The sequence below is a fragment of the Pleurodeles waltl genome, unplaced genomic scaffold (genome assembly GCF_031143425.1).
Source record: "Pleurodeles waltl isolate 20211129_DDA unplaced genomic scaffold, aPleWal1.hap1.20221129 scaffold_91, whole genome shotgun sequence".
In the NCBI taxonomy this organism is placed as follows: Eukaryota; Metazoa; Chordata; class Amphibia; order Caudata; family Salamandridae; genus Pleurodeles; species Pleurodeles waltl.
The window spans coordinates 433096-444886 of record NW_027150403.1 but is presented as its reverse complement, the minus strand read 5'-3'; the positions used below and the strand labels follow the sequence as shown (position 1 = coordinate 444886).

At 48.7% G+C, this 11791-nt stretch overlaps 3 non-coding genes across 3 annotated transcripts; all 3 read right to left on the bottom strand.

Moving 5' to 3' along the window:
- Positions 1 to 3125: 3125 nt before the first annotated feature.
- Positions 3126 to 3197, bottom strand: TRNAP-CGG (transfer RNA proline (anticodon CGG)). The gene has a single exon. It is a non-coding gene; the product is annotated as a tRNA-Pro (tRNA).
- A 3500-nt stretch (positions 3198 to 6697) lies between these two features.
- On the bottom strand, positions 6698 to 6769 carry TRNAP-UGG (transfer RNA proline (anticodon UGG)). The gene has a single exon. It is a non-coding gene; the product is annotated as a tRNA-Pro (tRNA).
- A 4424-nt stretch (positions 6770 to 11193) lies between these two features.
- On the bottom strand, positions 11194 to 11265 carry TRNAP-UGG (transfer RNA proline (anticodon UGG)). The gene has a single exon. It is a non-coding gene; the product is annotated as a tRNA-Pro (tRNA).
- Positions 11266 to 11791: the final 526 nt, after the last annotated feature.

Here is an 11791-nt window from a genome sequence, read left to right as displayed (position 1 = left end):
ACTGGGATGCAAGGACTGAGGGCCAATGTTCATGACGCTCAAAGCTGAGCCTTCCGGAACACGATCTCTTGCCTTGGAAGAAAGGAACTGGCATCACTTTCATTCCAAGAGGTGATTTCAGAACTGGACCCGAAATTACCATGGAGAAGCACTGTGCATTTAATGTTCCTATGAGCACTGCTGCTCCAGCACAGAAAAGCAGTTGCAAAGAAATCTCGCATACCTTCATGATGCTGAACCGTCTCAACGCAGGTATAAAGCATGTATTGCATTGCAACTTGACATCTTACAAGAGTGAAAAGCAGAAATACTCCTGTTTAAAACACAGACTGAACCTATAAAGGTAAGGGTTTGTCTGGGATTTGAACCAAGGTCCTCTCACTCCCGAAGCGAGAATCATAACCCTATACCAACTAGACTGCTGCTGCAGAGGCCTTTGAAACATCTTCTGAAGCGTCTTTCAGAAAAGCAGGGCCATTCGGAGGCTCTCTCTCTAAGCGTGCCATAGCAATTGATGTTTTCTGTCAAGGATTTTTTGTTTGTCTCTAGCAAGGAAAGAGGTAGTCAAGATGCCCTGTGCCAGTGAGCTGAACTAGAGCACTGATGTGAAAAGCAGACCCTTTCTGGTAGTTGTAACCCTCTGCAAGTCCTGGACCCTTGCAACTTAGACTTTCAGACCAGAAGCACTGAAGGGCCTTGAGCCAATGAAGCATGCCTCTTGGATTCAAGCACACTTGCTCGCTCAGCGCTCAATCAGGCTCGATCAGGCGAGATTCATAGTAGTGGCTCATAGTCCTGAAACACTCACCTGGGAGACGCGGGGTGGCTGATTTCCCGGAATGGCCCTTGATGGGGAAATCACCTCCTTTCCCCCGCCTCATTTCAGAATTGTGTGCAAGTCGCAAGACGGTGTTCAGGGGTTCATGGGTACTGCCTACTCCCAGCTGCCTCTCTGTCTTCTTCATGTAAATTGCAAGTCACGAGGAGGCACCATTGCCAATATGCTCCGCCCACCTAAGCAAGAAACCCAGGCCCGTATTTATACTTTTTGACGCTAAACTGCGCTAACGCAGTTTAGCGTCAAAAAATTTTGCGCCGGCTAACGTCATTCTGAAGCGCCATGCGGGCGCCGTATTTATTGAATGGCGTTAGCCGGCGCAAGCAGACCGGCGCTGCCTGGTGTGCGTGGAAAAAAAACACGTACACCAGGCAGCGCCGGCGTTGGGAAAAATGGCGCTAGGGCGTCTTAAAAATGGTGCAAGTCAGGTTGACGCAAAAAATCGCCTCCACTCGATTTGCGCCATTTTTAACGACGCCCAGACGCCATTGAAATGACTCCTGTCTTAGTAAAGACAGGAGTCATGCCCCCTTGCCCAATGGCCATGCCCAGGGGACTTATGTCCCCTGGGCATGGTCATTGGGCATTGTGGCATGTAGGGGGGCACAAATCAGGCCCCCCTATGCCAAAAAAAAAAAAAAAAAATGTATACTTACCTGAACTTACCTGAATGTCCCTGGGGTGGGTCCCTCCATCCTTGGGTGTCTTCCTGGTGTGGGCAAGGGTGGCAGGGGGGGTCCCTGGGGGCATGGGAGGGCAGCTGGGGCTCATTTTGAGCCCACAGGTCCCTTAACGCCTGCCCTGACCCAGGCGTTAAAAAGAGGCGCAAATGCGGGGTTTTTTGACCTGACCACTCCCGGGCGTGATTTTTGCCCGGGAGTATAAATACGACGCATTTGCGTCGCAGACATTTTTTTGGACGGGAACGCCTACCTTGCATCTCATTAACGCAAGGAAGGCGTTCACGCAAAAAAATGACGCTCTTTACTCCTACTTTTGCGCTAGACGCGTCTAACGCCAAAGTATAAATATGGCGTTAATTTTGCGCCGAATTTGCGTCGAAAAAAAACGACGCTTATTCGGCGCAAACGGAGTATAAATATGCCCCCCAGTTTGAGCTTGTCTGCCTGTGTTGTTGCAGGGGCAGTGTCTTCTTTGCCCAAAAGGTGGCAGGAGAGACTCACTTCAAACGATAGAATCAACTGCTTAAGTAGAAACCAGCATGGTAGTTACTGTCATAAAGTGCAGCTCTAACAGAAGGTGTGCCTGAGATGCCCCTTCCAGTAATACACAGAATTTTGATTGAGGGCCCAGCCGATGGGTTGGTGGATTTCTCCTCACATGCCACAGCAGCTTCCAAAGATAGTGGTGTGAGGAGCTGGCTGTGCAAGCAGAGCAAGATTTAAGGGAAGAAAACACACCTGTTAGGAGTGGGATTTGAAACCACGCCTCCATGAAGAGACCAGAAGGCTCAGCTTCACTGAAGATCAAGCTCTCTTGAGTCTGGCACCTTAGACCACTCGGCCATCCTGACAGCCAAAACATTGTGCAGGTCTGACTCTTCAGTCTGCATTTGTTGATGCTGCCGCTTGCAATGTTCCTATCAAAGTCACAGCTTTAAAGGCCCCACAATATAACATGGCCAAGAAAAAAAAAAAAAAAACAGAACAAGAAACAAGGCACATGCACGACCACCGAGGGATGCAGATAACTTTTTATCGTCCTGCAATAGTAAAGCACATTTTACACAGGTCACAAGTTTTTAAAGGTCATTTCTGTCTAAGTGTGCATTGAGAGAGACTGAGGTTTTAGTGAGCAAACACAAAAGCTACTGCTGCCCAGTGTCAAACGGGGACCTTTTGCGTGTGAGGCAAATGTGATAACCACTACACTACAGAAACAAGCTTGCTGGCTTGACTGAAGGAGCACAGTTCCTCTCATATGTTTGCCCGATTTTCTCTATACTTGATCAGCAGTTGCTCAGAATGCGAGGTGTAAGTGTGAATATTGCAGCGGTGTCAGCCAGCATGCATACACTCAGACGTCCTGAAAAGTCACAGTTGCGGGCAGAGACAGACAAATATCTGATGCCTAAATGCCAGGAACGCAAGCCTGTGAAATCATCACACAGGGCGCACTGAGAGCAAGCAGGAAGGAAGCCAAGGCATTGTAATCCATTTTTCGCCTGAGGCAAAAAATATGTTTTGCGCAACAATGCTTCGGGTGGAATGAGAAATGTTGAGGGGTTGTGTATTTTGAGCAGGATTTGATTGTTTTCCGCTAAAATGGGCTCGTCCGGGATTTGAACCCGGGACCTCTCGCACCCGAAGCGAGAATCATACCCCTAGACCAACGAGCCTGGTGACAAAAGCGCTACGGCTCCCACCCTGCTCCGAGGGTTGGTGGCAGAGAGTGGGAGACTACATCCCAAAGCAAGAAACGCCACATGGTGCTCTCTTCTGCAGTATGACTAGAGTCATTTGCATGGTCGTCATCGAACATGACATAAAAAGCCTCTATCCTTTAGACATTTTGTCCCAGATTTACAAGAAAATGACTGAGCGCGACGCTGTGCCAAATTTGCAAGCCCCACGCTCCGTCATTTTCAAAATGCAGGGAAGCGCCGTATTTAGTAGAATACAGCGCACCCCTGTGCTTCCCCCTGCGCCAGCTCTAAATTAGCTGCTGAGCGTCAACGCAGCCGTTCTTGCACCATGTTACAAGGATGACTGCGTTGAGGGGGAAATTGTTTTTGTGCAGGAAGGGACACCTTCCTGGCCAAAAGAAAAATCTTCAATGGTGATTTGCTCTTACTTCTATGTATGCTGCATAATGCAGCACACATCGAAAGAGAAAAAACGAGGAGAAATGAAAACATTTTTCCTCAGTGCGCCACTCTAACGATACCCCTGGGATGGCGTTGGATTTTGGCGCTGACGCAGATTTACGACAACTCCTAAATCTGGAGCAGCATTAAAATGCTATGGTGTTGCAGTGGCACACTCACAGCAACACCCATTGCACGCCCCTTCCAGGGAAAGCGCTGAATGCTAAGGTGCCGTATTTACAAGGTGGTGTTAAGCCACAAAAAGTGGCTGAACGCCATCTTGTAAATACCGCGCAGTGCATAGTGCCACCGGGGCGTCACTAAAAGTGATGCTCCGTTGGCGATTGGGCCTTGTAAGTCTGGCACCTTATTTGCTCAAGGTGCGTGTTCTTGGTGAGGGCAGGAAAGCTATTTTCGCTCTCATACCTTCCTTCCTTGGCTGGCTTGAATGCGGTAGGCTCAGGCTTCAATGCAAAGGTCAAACAGTGAGCAACTGACTGACGTAAGCTGGCGCAACTCCTCTTGGTGAGCTGTGACAGATGCCCCAGGAGCGTAGTACCTCACGATGGTGAGGGATAGACACAGTCTCTTTTATCTCAGCTTGCCTGTCAGCTGAGTCAGGAAATGCAAATACTGGGAAAAAGCCCAGCGACTTGCTGTATTTGCTTGGCTTCGAACCAGGGACCTTTTGCATGTGAGGTGCGCATGATAACCACTACACTACACAAACAGACACACTTGCCGGCTTGCTTCATGTGGCTATGCATTGTACTGGAACCACCACACTATGGAAACAGACACACCTGCTTGCTTTATGTGGCTCTGCATTGGACTGGGATGCAAGGACTGAGGGCTAATGTTCATGACGCTCAAAGCTGAGCCTTCCGGAACACGATCTCTTGCCTTGGAAGAAAGGAACTGGCATCACTTTCATTCCAAGAGGTGATTTCAGAACTGGACCCGAAATTACCATGGAGAAGCACTGTGCATTTAATGTTCCTATGAGCACTGCTGCTCCAGCACAGAAAAGCAGTTGCAAAGAAATCTCGCATACCTTCATGATGCTGAACCGTCTCAACGCAGGTATAAAGCATGTATTGCATTGCAACATGACATCTTACAAGAGTGAAAAGCAGAAATACTCCTGTTTAAAACACAGACTGAACCTATAAAGGTAAGGGTTTGTCTGGGATTTGAACCAAGGTCCTCTCACACCCGAAGCGAGAATCATACCCCTATACCAACTAGACAGCTGCTGCAGAGGCATTTGAAACATCTTCTGAAGCGTCTTTCAGAAAAGCAGGGCCATTCGGAGGCTCTCTCTCTAAGCGTGCCATAGCAATTGATGTTTTCTGTCATGGATTTTTTGTTTGTCTCTAGCAAGGAAAGAGGTAGTCAAGATGCCCTGTGCCAGTGAGCTGAACTAGGGCACTGATGTGAAAAACAGACCCTTTCTGGTAGTTGTAACCCTCTGCAAGTCCTGGACCCTTGCACCTTAGACTTCCAGACCAGAAGCACTGAAGGGCCTGCTAGCTCTTGAGCCAGAGAAACATGCCTCTTGGATTCAAGCACACTTGCTGGATCAGGCTCGATCAGGCGAGATTTATAGTAGTGGCTCATAGGCCTGAAACACTCACATGGGAGACGCGGGTGGCTGATTTCCCGGAATGGCCCTTGATGGGGAAATCACCTCCTTTCCCCCGCCTCATTTCAGAATTGTGTGCAAGTCGCAAGACAGTGTTCAGGGGTTCATGGGTACTGCCTACTCCCAGCTGCCTCTCTGTCTTCTTCATGTAAATTGCAAGTCACGAGGAGGCACCATTGCCAATATGCTCCGCCCACCTAACCAAGAAACCCAGTTTGAGCTTGTCTGCCTGTGTTGTTGCAGGGGCAGTGTCTTCTTTGCCCAAAAGGTGGCAGGAGAGACTCACTTCAAACGATAGAATCAACTGCTTAAGTAGAAACCAGCATGGTAGTTACTGTCATAAAGTGCAGCTCTAACAGAAGGTGTGCCTGAGATGCCCCTTCCAGTAATACACAGAATTTTGATTGAGGGCCCAGCCGATGGGTTGGTGGATTTCTCCTCACATGCCACAGCAGCTTCCAAAGATAGTGGTGTGAGGAGCTGGCTGTGCAAGCAGAGCAAGATTTAAGGGAAGAAAACACACCTGTTAGGAGTGGGATTTGAACCCACGCCTCCATGAAGAGACCAGAAGTCTCAGCTTCACTGAAGATCAAGCTCTCTTGAGTCTGGCACCTTAGACCACTCGGCCATCCTGACAGCCAAAACATTGTGCAGGTCTGACTCTTCAGTCTGCACTTGTTGATGCTGCCGCTTGCAATGTTCCTATCAAAGTCACAGCTTTAAAGGCCCCACAATATAACATGGCCAAGAAAAAAAAAAAAACAGAACAAGAAACAAGGCACATGCACGACCACCGAGGGATGTAGATAACTTTTTATCATCCTGCAATAGTAAAGCACATTTTACACAGGTCACAAGTTTTTAAAGGTCATTTCTGTCTAAGTGTGCATTGAGAGAGACTGAGGTTTTAGTGAGCAAACACAAAAGCTACTGCTGCCCAGTGTCGAACCGGGGACCTTTTGCGTGTGAGGCAAATGTGATAACCACTACACTACAGAAACAAGCTTGCTGGCATGACTGAAGGAGCACAGTTCCTCTCATATGTTTGCCCGATTTCCTCTATACTTGATCAGCAGTTGCTCAGAATGCGAGCGGTAAGTGTGAAAATTGCAGCGGTGTCAGCCAGCATGCATACACTCAGACGTCCTTAAAAGTCACAGCTGCGGGCAGAGACAGACAAATATCTGATGCCTAAATGCCAGGAACGCAAGCCTGTGAAATCATCACACAGGGCGCACTGAGAGCAAGCAGGAAGGAAGCCAAGGCATTGTAATCCATTTTTCGCCTGAGGCAAAAAATATGTTTTGCGCAACAATGCTTCGAGTGGAATGAGAAATGTTGAGGGGTTGTGTATTTTGAGCAGGATTTGATGGTTTTCCGCTAAAATGGGCTCGTCCGGGACTTGAACCCGGGACCTCTCGCACCCAAAGCGAGAATCATGCCCCTAGACCAACCAGCCTGGGGACAGAAGCGCTACGGCTCCCACCCTGCTCCGAGGGTTGGTGGCAGAGAGTGGGAGACTACATCCCAAAGCAAGAAACGCCACATGGTGCTCTCTTCTGCAGTATGACTAGAGTCATTTGCATGGTCGTCATCGAACATGACATAAAAAGCCTCTATCCTTTAGACATTTTGTCCCAGATTTACAAGAAAATGACTGAGCGCGACGCTCTGCCAAATTTGCAAGCCCCACGCTCCGTCATTTTCAAAATGCAGGGAAGCGCCGTATTTAGTAGAATACAGCGCACCCCTGTGCTTCCCCCTGCGCCAGCTCTAAATTAGCTGCTGAGCGCCAACGCAGCCGTTCTTGCACCATGGTACAAGGATGACTGCGTTGAGGGGGAAATTGTTTTTGTGCAGGAAGGGACACCTTCCTGGCCAAAAGAAAAATCTTCAATGGTGATTTGCTCTTACTTCTATGTGTGCTGCAGAATGCAGCACACATAGAAAGAGAAAAAACGAGGAGAAATGAAAACATTTCTCCTCAGTGCGCCACTCTAACGATACCCCTGGAATGGCGTTGGATTTTGGCGCTGACGCAGATTTACGACAACTCCTAAATCTGGAGCAGCATTAAAATGCTATGGTGTTGCTGTGGCACACTCACAGCAACACCCATTGCACGCCCCTTCCAGGGAAAGCGCTGAATGCTAAGGTGCCGTATTTACAAGATGGTGTTAAGCCACAAAAAGTGGCTGAACGCCATCTTGTAAATACCGCGCAGTGCATAGTGCCACCGGGGCGTCACTAAAAGTGATGCTCCGTTGGCGATTGGGCCTTGTAAGTCTGGCACCTTATTTGCTCAAGGTGTGTGTTCTTGGTGAGGGCAGGAAAGCTATTTTCGCTCTCATACCTTCCTTCCTTGGCTGGCTTGAATGCGGTAGGCTCAGGCTTCAATGCAAAGGTCAAACAGTGAGCAACTGACTGACGTAAGCTGGCGCAATTCCTCTTGGTGAGCTGTGACAGATGCCCCAGGAGCGTAGTACCTCACGATGGTGAGGGATAGACACAGTCTCTTTTATCTCAGCTTGCCTGTCAGCTGAGTCAGGAAATGCAAATACTGGGAAAAAGCCCAGCGACTTGCTGTATTTGCTTGGCTTCGAACCAGGGACCTTTTGCATGTGAGGTGCGCATGATAACCACTACACTACACAAACAGACACATTTACCGGCTTGCTTCATGTGGCTATGCATTGTACTGGAACCACCACACTATGGAAACAGACACACCTGCTTGCTTTATGTGGCTCTGCATTGGACTGGGATGCAAGGACTGAGGGCCAATGTTCATGACGCTCAAAGCTGAGCCTTCCGGAACACGATCTCTTGCCTTGGAAGAAAGGAACTGGCATCACTTTCATTCCAAGAGGTGATTTCAGAACTGGACCCGAAATTACCATGGAGAAGCACTGTGCATTTAATGTTCCTATGAGCACTGCTGCTCCAGCACAGAAAAGCAGTTGCAAAGAAATCTCGCATACCTTCATGATGCTGAACCGTCTCAACGCAGGTATAAAGCATGTATTGCATTGCAACATGACATCTTACAAGAGTGAAAAGCAGAAATACTCCTGTTTAAAACACAGACTGAACCTATAAAGGTAAGGGTTTGTCTGGGATTTGAAACAAGGTCCTCTCACACCCGAAGCGAGAATCATACCCCTATACCAACTAGACTGCTGCTGCAGAGGCATTTGAAACATCTTCTGAAGCGTCTTTCAGAAAAGCAGGGCCATTCGGAGGCTCTCTCTCTAAGCGTGCCATAGCAATTGATGTTTTCTGTCAAGGATTTTTTGTTTGTCTCTAGCAAGGAAAGAGGTAGTCAAGATGCCCTGTGCCAGTGAGCTGAACTAGGGCACTGATGTGAAAAGCAGACCCTTTCTGGTAGTTGTAACCCTCTGCAAGTCCTGGACCCTTGCAACTTAGAATTTCAGACCAGAAGCACTGAAGGGCCTGCTAGCTCTTGAGCCAGAGAAGCATGCCTCTTGGATTCAAGCACACTTGCTCGCTCAGCGCTCAATCAGGCTCGATCAGGCGAGATTTATAGTAGTGGCTCATAGGCCTGAAACACTCACCTGGGAGACGCGGGGTGGCTGATTTCCCGGAATGGCCCTTGATGGGGAAATCACCTCCTTTCCCCCGCCTCATTTCAGAATTGTGTGCAAGTCGCAAGACAGTGTTCAGGGGTTCATGGGTACTGCCTACTCCCAGCTGCCTCTCTGTCTTCTTCATGTAAATTGCAAGTCACGAGGAGGCACCATTGCCAATATGCTCCGCCCACCTAACCAAGAAACCCAGGCCCGTATTTATACTTTTTGACGCTAAACTGCGCTAACGCAGTTTAGCGTCAAAAAATTTTGCGCCGGCTAACGTCATTCTGAAGCGCCATGCGGGCGCCGTATTTATTGAATGGCGTTAGCCGGCGCAAGCAGACCGGCGCTGCCTGGTGTGCGTGGAAAAAAACCACGTACACCAGGCAGCGCCGGCGTTGGGAAAAATGGCGCTAGGGCGTCTTAAAAATGGTGCAAGTCAGGCTGACGCAAAAAATCGCCTCCACTCGATTTGCGCCATTTTTAACGACGCCCAGACGCCATTGAAATGACTCCTGTCTTAGTAAAGACAGGAGTCTTGCCCCCTTGCCCCCTGACTTATGTCCCCTGGGCATGGTCATTGGGCATTGTGGCATGTAGGGGGGCACAAATCAGGCCCCCCTATGCCAAAAAAAAATATAATTTTTTTTTTTTTTATACTTACCTGAACTTACCTGAATGTCCCTTGGGAGGGTCCCTCCATCCTTGGGTGTCCTCCTGGGGTGGGCAAGGGTGGCAGGGGGGGTCCCTGGGGGCATGGGAGGGCAGCTGTGGGCTCATTTTGAGCCCACAGGTCCCTTAACGCCTGCCCTGACCCAGGCGTTAAAAAGAGGCGCAAATGCGGGGTTTTTTGACCCGACCACTCCCGTGCGTGATTTTTGCCCGGGAGTATAAATACGACGCATTTGCGTCGCAGACATTTATTTGGACGGGAACGCCTACCTTGCATCTCATTAACGCAAGGAAGGCGTTCACGCAAAAAAATGACGCTCTTTACTCCTACTTTGGCGCTAGACGCGTCTAACGCCAAAGTATAAATATGGCGTTAGTTTTGCGTCGAATTTGCGTCGAAAAAAACGACGCTTATTCGGCGCAAACGGAGTATAAATATGCCCTCCAGTTTGAGCTTGTCTGCCTGTGTTGTTGCAGGGGCAGTGTCTTCTTTGCCCAAAAGGTGACAGGAGAGACTCACTTCAAACGATACAATCAACTGCTTAAGTAGAAACCAGCATGGTAGTTACTGTCATAAAGTGAAGCTCTAACAGAAGGTGTGCCTGAGATGCCCCTTCCAGTAATACACAGAATTTTGATTGAGGGCCCAGCCGATGGGTTGGTGGATTTCTCCTCACATGCCACAGCAGCTTCCAAAGATAGTGGTGTGAGGAGCTGGCTGTGCAAGCAGAGCAAGATTTAAGGGAAGAAAACACACCTGTTAAGAGTGGGATTTGAACCCACGCCTCCATGAAGAGACCAGAAGGCTCAGCTTCACTGAAGATCAAGCTCTCTTGAGTCTGGCACCTTAGACCACTCGGCCATCCTGACAGCCAAAACATTGTGCAGGTCTGACTCTTCAGTCTGCACTTGTTGATGCTGCCGCTTGCAATGTTCCTATCAAAGTCACAGCTTTAAAGGCCCCACAATATAACATGGCCAAGAAAAAAAAAAAAACAGAACAAGAAACAAGGCACATGCACGACCACCGAGGGATGCAGATAACTTTTTATCGTCCTGCAATAGTAAAGCACATTTTACACAGGTCACAAGTTTTTAAAGGTCATTTCTGTCTAGGTGTGCATTGAGAGAGACTGAGGTTTTAGTGAGCAAACACAAAAGCTACTGCTGCCCAGTGTCGAACCGGGGACCTTTTGCGTGTGAGGCAAATGTGATAACCACTACACTACAGAAACAAGCTTGCTGGCTTGACTGAAGGAGCACAGTTCCTCTCATATGTTTGCCCGATTTCCTCTATACTTGATCAGCAGTTGCTCAGAATGCGAGCGGTAAGTGTGAAAATGGCAGCGGTGTCAGCCAGCATGCATACACTCAGACGTCCTGAAAAGTCACCGCTGCGGGCAGAGACAGACAAATATCTGATGCCTAAATGCCAGGAACGCAAGCCTGTGAAATCATCACACAGGGCGCACTGAGAGCAAGCAGGAAGGAAGCCAAGGCATTGTAATCCATTTTTCGCCTGAGGCAAAAAATATGTTTTGCGCAACAATGCTTCGAGTGGAATGAGAAATGTTGAGGGGTTGTGTATTTTGAGCAGGATTTGATTGTTTTCCGCTAAAATGGGCTCGTCCGGGATTTGAACCCGGGACCTCTCGCACCCAAAGCGAGAATCATACCCCTAGACCAACCAGCCTGGGGACAGAAACGCTACGGCTCCCACCCTGCTCCGAGGGTTGGTGGCAGAGAGTGGGAGACTACATCCCAAAGCAAGAAACGCCACATGGTGCTCTCTTCTGCAGTATGACTAGAGTCATTTGCATGGTCGTCATCGAACATGACATAAAAAGCCTCTATCCTTTAGACATTTTGTCCCAGATTTACAAGAAAATGACTGAGCGCGACGCTGTGCCAAATTTGCAAGCCCCACGCTCCATCATTTTCAAAATGCAGGGAAGCGCCGTATTTAGTAGAATACAGCGCACCCCTGTGCTTCCCCCTGCGCCAGCTCTAAATTAGCTGCTGAGCGCCAACGCAGCCGTTCTTGCACCATGGTACAAGGATGACTGCGTTGAGGGGGAAATTGTTTTTGTGCAGGAAGGGACACCTTCCTGGCCAAAAGAAAAATCTTCAATGGTGATTTGCTCTTACTTCTATGTGTGCTGCAGAATGCAGCACACATAGAAAGAGAAAAAACGAGGAGAAATGAAAACATTTCTCCT